Source organism: Lactuca virosa, chromosome 7 (genome assembly GCF_052849685.1).
Source record: "Lactuca virosa cultivar CGN04683 chromosome 7, Lactuca_virosa_CGN04683_v6, whole genome shotgun sequence".
Lineage (NCBI taxonomy): Eukaryota > Viridiplantae > Streptophyta > Magnoliopsida > Asterales > Asteraceae > Lactuca > Lactuca virosa.
In genome coordinates this window covers 52,072,711-52,079,520 of record NC_136432.1, presented here as the reverse complement: position 1 = coordinate 52,079,520, position 6,810 = coordinate 52,072,711, and the positions used below count along the sequence as shown (strand labels likewise).

The following is a 6,810-nucleotide window of genomic DNA, read 5'->3' as shown; positions in this document are numbered from 1 at the left end:
TCCTCCTAGATCCTTAGCCCTAATCTAGCATGCAATTCTCATAATCATATCATATCATACCATAACATAACATGTATGGGTATCTTGGGGAAAACTTACTTGAGCTCGGCTGATTGCACGCATCACACACTTTGTTCTTCTCAAAGTTCTTCTCTTTTCAGATTCTTTTCAGACTCATTTTTATAAAATGGTTTTACTTTTGAAAATTTTCATACCAAGCCCTTAGTTTGAGTTCAGACACACCCGAGAGTATGTCCGAATCCCTCAAACCAAGGCTCTGATACCAACTTGAAACATCCCAAAATTCAAGGCCAAAAATTTCTTTTTGATTAAGTTATAATATAGAACCATAAGTAATAAAGCATTCATATTCATATCTCATGTCAAAACCAAAGTGTCAATAATCAAAGCATTTTATCATAAAACCATATCAGAGTGTAATCCCAAAGATCTCATGTGCGGAAAACATAGTGTGATGCGCTGCGATCCAGCCGGCTCTTTTCCTCTGAAAACGAGCACCTGAAACCAAAACTGTAAACCGTAAGCACGAAGCTTAGTGAGTTCCCCCCATCATACCTCATACCATACAATCACATAGCTTACATACTGCCGGCAATTCTGGGGTGCCCGACCTACCCTGGTACGGCCATTCTGGGGTGCCGACCTACCCGGTACGACCATTTTGGGGTGCTGACCTACCCGTGTCGAGCCATTCTGGGGTGCTGACCTACCCTTCGGTCCTCACAACCGAACCTCGGGGACTATTTCACCCCCTACTGTTACTATCACATATATCATAACATAAACATAATATCAGACATATCTGGGGTGTCCGAACTATCCTTCGGTCCTAACAAACGAACTCGGGGACCATTCCCCTCCTACTACCGCTATCACATATATCATATCATGCCAGCATATAAACATATCATCACATACTGTCAGACATATCTGGGGTGCCTGACCTACCCTTCGGTCCTAACAACCGAACTCTACTACTATCACATATAACACATCAGGCCAGCATATAACATATCAGGTAGTAGCAAACCTGGATAATATCACAAAGACAATCATCCAACATAGAACTGCTACTGGTGGGCCGACATTGTGGCCGTAGACCCAGCGCTACTGGAAGGTAACTCACCTCACACTGCTGAAGTCCCATAGACACAATCCCACACTGCTGAAGTCTTGCAGACTCAACCGCAGCTGCTGGCTGACAGATTCCCGAACTATCAACACCAAAATAACACCCAATTAATAATTGGGTTCCACTACATAACCATAAGTACGTACTTGGGGTCATTACCACATTACCCCATGCTTGGCTTTATTCAAGCCCAAGGCCCAATCCATAGACCCAAAAGTCAACTATGAGTCAAAGCCCCACACATGGCCCAATTTTCCAAATTGGGCCCAGACCTATACATGGTCTTATTCTAAGGCCCAACATCATATAATCATTAAGGCCCAACTATGGCCCATCTATGGCCTAATTTTCTAAATTGGGCCCAAACCCCTTACATGGGCCTTACCCTAGGCCCATTAAATTATTCTAGTCCAATTGCTTGACTTTGGATGGTCCATTAATAACCCAATCATCAAGGCCCAATAGAAAGGACCAACTTATGGCCCAAGAGAAATTAGAGTTTCTCATAAAAAGATGATTAGGGTTAAGTTTCCTACTTAACCCATTAAGGACTTAATCCACTAAGGACTTAATCCATTAAGTCCAATATTGCTTAGATTAATTTTTGTCAATGATTATTATTTAATATTCCAAGTTATTAAATAATTCCCGTGTGTGTGTGTGTCCCGATTAATTCTCAAAATTGGGGTTTTATTGGCATTAGGGTTTTCCAAACCCTAATTAGGGTTTCCAACCCAAATACTAGCCCATTTATCAATTTGTTGCGCTTTTAGGTCGATTAGGGCTTTATTGGGCCAATTAGGGTCCATTAGACCCATTAGGGTTTTTACTAAGCCCATTAGGCTTCATTGCGCCCATTAGGGCTTCATTGGGCTCATTAGGGTTTCAAGCACCCCAAACGAGTCAACACAATGAGGCAAGGCACACCGCCACCCGACACGGCGGCCGGTGGCGGCAGGAGGCGGCAGCCACCACCCTAAGGTGGTGGTTTGATTTTTCCTTTCATTATTCCAATTTTACAATTTACAATGAACTCATGAAAAATACACACACCCGCAACCACCCTTGTGGTGGTCGGTGGTGGTACACGGTGGCAGCCACCACGTCACAGTGGTGGTGGTGCCTTGTACCTAGAATTCCGGCCAAACACACACTAAGGAAATAAACACACACACAAAATTAACCCATACATCAGCATACACAACCGCTATGGCGGTCCTTGAGGTAGCAGCCACCATGGCCGGCAGCCATGCTGGTTCTTCCTTGGGTTTTTCCGGCAGCAACAACACATAGCGGTGGACATGGAGACGGAATAAATAGAATAAGAAGAAGGGTAGTAGCGATTAGAAACAGCTACAACAGCCGTGGCGGTCGCGAACGACAGCGACAACGACGGAAGGCAGAAGAAGAAGAAGAAAGGTGGAGCGGAGTGGCGGAGATCGTCGGTTCTGGCTTCGTCAGCGACTACGCAAGGCAGTAGCAGCGGCTACAGCGGAGGCTCGGTGGTTCGCGCTACCGGTTCTTGCTCCCGGCATTGGTGGTCGAAGGTAGCAGCGGCGCCGGCGATTGAAGAGGGCATAAGGTGATGGATAGGTGGCGGCTGTAAACGGGAGGTATAAGGGGTGACGGCTGGAGGGTTTTGTCTTAGGGTTAGGGTTTCATAACCCTTTATACCCGATACCTCTTAAACATTTTGCCATAATGACATAATCGGCCCCTCCCCATAGAATCTTCTTCAACTCAAGTCCGACATTTACCCCTTCAGCCCCTATTCCCATAAATTATTACAAAATAAATCCCGTATTTACCTTTTAAACCTTGTCCCTGAAAATCTTTACTAATTAAGTCCGAGATTTACAAAACAGCCCCTTGCTTGACAAATTCTTTTCAATTAAGGTCCAGAATTTACCCTTCAGCCCTTAACTTCTAAATTTATGACAATTGGCCCCTCGAGGCCATCCTTTGGTATATAATTATTTATTTTAGGGCTACTATTCGTTCATTATTTTATTTATTTATTTAATAAATAAATGGGTGTTACACGGTTCTTCAATGCATCTACAATCTTCCACATTGGTTATGCATGAAACGAAAATATATCATGATGACTTTGCTAATTTAAGGTCTGAAGCAACCTGGGAACGATATTGATGTATATTTGGCTCCACTAATTGTCGATATGAAGGAATTGTGGAACTCAGGCGTAGAAGTATATGATGCCTACATGAAGGAAAATTTTCAACTCCGAGCAATGATTTATTGCACCATAAGTGATTTTCTAGCGTATGGAAACTTGTCAGGATATACTACAAAATGAGGAAAGGCATGTCCTATTTGTGAAGATGACACATGCTCGTTATGGTTAACAAATTGTAAGAAGAATGTGTTCATGGGTCATAGAAGGTCACTTCCAGTAAAACATGTGTATCGTACACAAAAACATTTGTTCGATGGTAAAATTGAAGACAGAGTGACAAGACCAGCAATGAAGGAGAAGGTGTATTATCAAGAGTTAATAACTTGAACACTGTGTTTGGAAAGTGTTGTAAAAAACCTCCAAAAAAATATATGGAAGAAGAGGTCTATTTTTTGGGAGTTGCCATATTGGAAGCACCTGGAAGTTCGACACTGTCTTGATCCGATGCATATTGGGAAAAATGTTTCTGAAAGTTTGATGGGATTTTTGTTGAATATATTCCTTGGAAAACGAATGATGGTATCAAAGTTCGAGAAGATATTGTCGAAATGGGAATTCGGCCGAAACTTGTACCTGTTAAGAATGAACGAAAGCATACGTATCTACCACCAACTTGTTATACCATGTCTAAGGCCGAGAAGACCAAATTTTGTAAATGTTTGCATGGGGTGAAGGTTTCATCTGGCTATTCTGATAACATTAATAAGTTGGTGTCGATGAAAGACTTGGAATTGTGTGACATCCCAGAATTTATGTCATAGACTGTGAACGGTCAAGTTCACAATAAATCTCTTGGTAATTTGACTCCTTGAGTTTTAGTGCATCTTATGTAAATTAAATGAGTTCATTTCAACTATTATAAGATATCAGATGGTATCTTACTTCCAAATGTGTAAGCTGACAAATGAATCAAACAGCTCAAACTGCAACCATAGTTAATGCGTCTGAAAAACTGAAATTTCGTACTAAGTAGTTATGAGCAAAACAAACACTTTAGTTTCATAGTACATGTTTCCCTGTTTCCGAAAATATAAAGAACGTCCAAAACGGAGTTCGTATGCAAAAGATCCGACCGTTTTAAGAATCCAAAACCAGTATAATACTGTTTTTTCTTAAAACTGTTAAAACCGTTTCTATCCGTTGAGGGACTTGCACACCTCATATGGAAATTTCGAGAACATTTTTGGACTCAATTCATAGTCTATTATTTAATTTCATACTTGAATATTTTTAGTAAAAATATTATAAAAGTAAAAAAATCAGACGTTTTTTGATTAATTAAACGCGATTTCACAGAGTTCTATAACTCGAAAAATTAATCCGTTTGAATTTTTAAAATTTTGAACTAAACTATATCATTCACCATTTTTAGGAAAATATTTAAAATCGGGTTTGATGACACACAAATCGAGAAAAATTGTTTTGTAACATTTTAAATGCCACAAGTATGACATTACCCATTTTGGTACCATAAGCTATAAACTTTGACACAAATATTCAACCATATGTTATTGCATATTTTTTTTACATAAATTTTATCCCTTTCTCTACCATCTAATTTTCAAAAATACACACAAATAAATGCCCAATTAATTAATATATCAAAACATACACATAATACATAAAACAAATTCATTATTTACAAATTTCATATAAAATACACATTATACATAAATGACAGCTATTAATTATTTTACATCTAAAATTACACACAAAGGAAATAAGTTGGCATTTATCAAGCTTGCTTGCACTCTTCCGTGATTCGTACACAACAATTTTTTGTCATACACCAAAATTTATGCATTATAAAGTTGTACAATACAACACTTTAAAGCACAAATTGATGTGTACGGAGAAAAAATATTGTGTACGAATCAATTCATTTTCTTCAACCAAGACCACACTCAAACACAACCCACAACATGTACAATGATAAAAATAACAACTGATCACAAATGCTTGATTCACAAACAACCAATAACAATTTAAATCTTAAACTGGAAACCTTTATTTTCTGCTTGCATCTTTGTTTCCAGTCAAGAACATTCTTGTTCTTATTCTCGCGTTTACCTGCAAACAAAAAGAACCACAGCTTCCACTTCACTCTATCTTCGTTCTTCTTCTCTTCCTTCTTCTTCCTCGTGGCAGCCTCCCTCATTTTTTTTTTTTCTATCAAAAATCAAACCTAAACACCCAATTGGGTTCCATCGATTTCTGTCAAAACAAACAAAAAAAATAAGAAGAAAAGAAAACGAAGGCAAACCGTTTGAGCAGCCCTCGCTGCACCCACCGAGACCACCAGAAGCACCACTGCTTCTGTTCTCCTTTTCCCTCCCTTCGCAACCTCTTAGCCACACCACACCCTCGATCCAAAAACCACTGAATCGCTTTCCCTTTTGCCCCTCGCTATCGGACAGAAATAGCGCAGCCTTGCTGCTCTCCCCTCGTCTCTTCGGCCCCGCCAACCCCCGGAGACGCTCCCTTCGCTATCAATCGACCAAAATATTCAGATTAGCGGCCTGCGAGCTTCTCCTTCCTTCGGTCTTCTTCGTGACATCCGACGAGCAAGGACCCAGATGCAGAGTCGTCGCCTTCGTGTTTCCTTCTTCTGATTTCGTTCCCGTATTTTTTCTCCTTTGCTCGGCAGATGGACCACCGGAGGCGTTCGTTTTGTCTTGTCTTCGATCCGTTCTTTTCCTTTGCCCGATAAACGAATGGTCGACCGACATCATCATCCCTCCAATCGCCTTCGTTCATCAGTTTCATTCATTTATCCCTCCCATCGTCCAAACAAGGACACGGGGGCATAAAAGCCCTAATTTCATTTAGCTTTGTGAAATGACCAAACTAACCTCCTTATTAAATCATTTATTCAAAATCAGTACCAACCCCAAACATTGAACCCATTTATTCAAAATAGCTCCTCCCATGGAGATTTCTCAACAAAATCAATCCAATTCCCAAACTTAATTTCCATTTAAACCATTTCAGCCCCTCCCTTGATTTATTTTAATCAAAGTAGTCCTATTTTGGTTAATTAAATCACCCAACAGCCCCCAATAGTTTAAAGTCGTTACAAAACAGTCCCGGAAATATTTCAAAGTTCAAAAGACATAACTTTACGATTTCTCACGTCAATCTTCCCAAAATAAACGAACTCCGAACAACTCGAACTGACGTTTCAAGGGTGAGTGCTTACGGCCCCTTTTTAATAATTTTAATTATCTCGGGGGGGGGGGGGGGGGGGGGGGAATACACGTGCCTATATACTTTGTTTATACAAACAAATTATCCTTTTATGCGAAAAAACAACCAGTCTAGTTTATAAAAATGTTATTTAACAATGTAACCTATTGTTACAAATAAACTAGTATAAACTTTTCCTATACGTATTATGCTTATTTTATCGTGAAATAACTAGTCCACTCAACAAATTCTACATGATACCAAAATATATGAT

At 39.8% G+C, this 6,810-nt stretch overlaps 1 long non-coding RNA gene across 1 annotated transcript; it reads right to left on the bottom strand.

Moving 5' to 3' along the window:
- Positions 1–4,965: 4,965 nt before the first annotated feature.
- Positions 4,966–6,185, bottom strand: LOC145123249 (uncharacterized). Its single transcript, XR_013715062.1, has 2 exons — positions 5,614–6,185; positions 4,966–5,535 (listed from the first exon to the last, which is right to left on the bottom strand). It is a non-coding gene; the product is annotated as an uncharacterized LOC145123249 (long non-coding RNA).
- Positions 6,186–6,810: the final 625 nt, after the last annotated feature.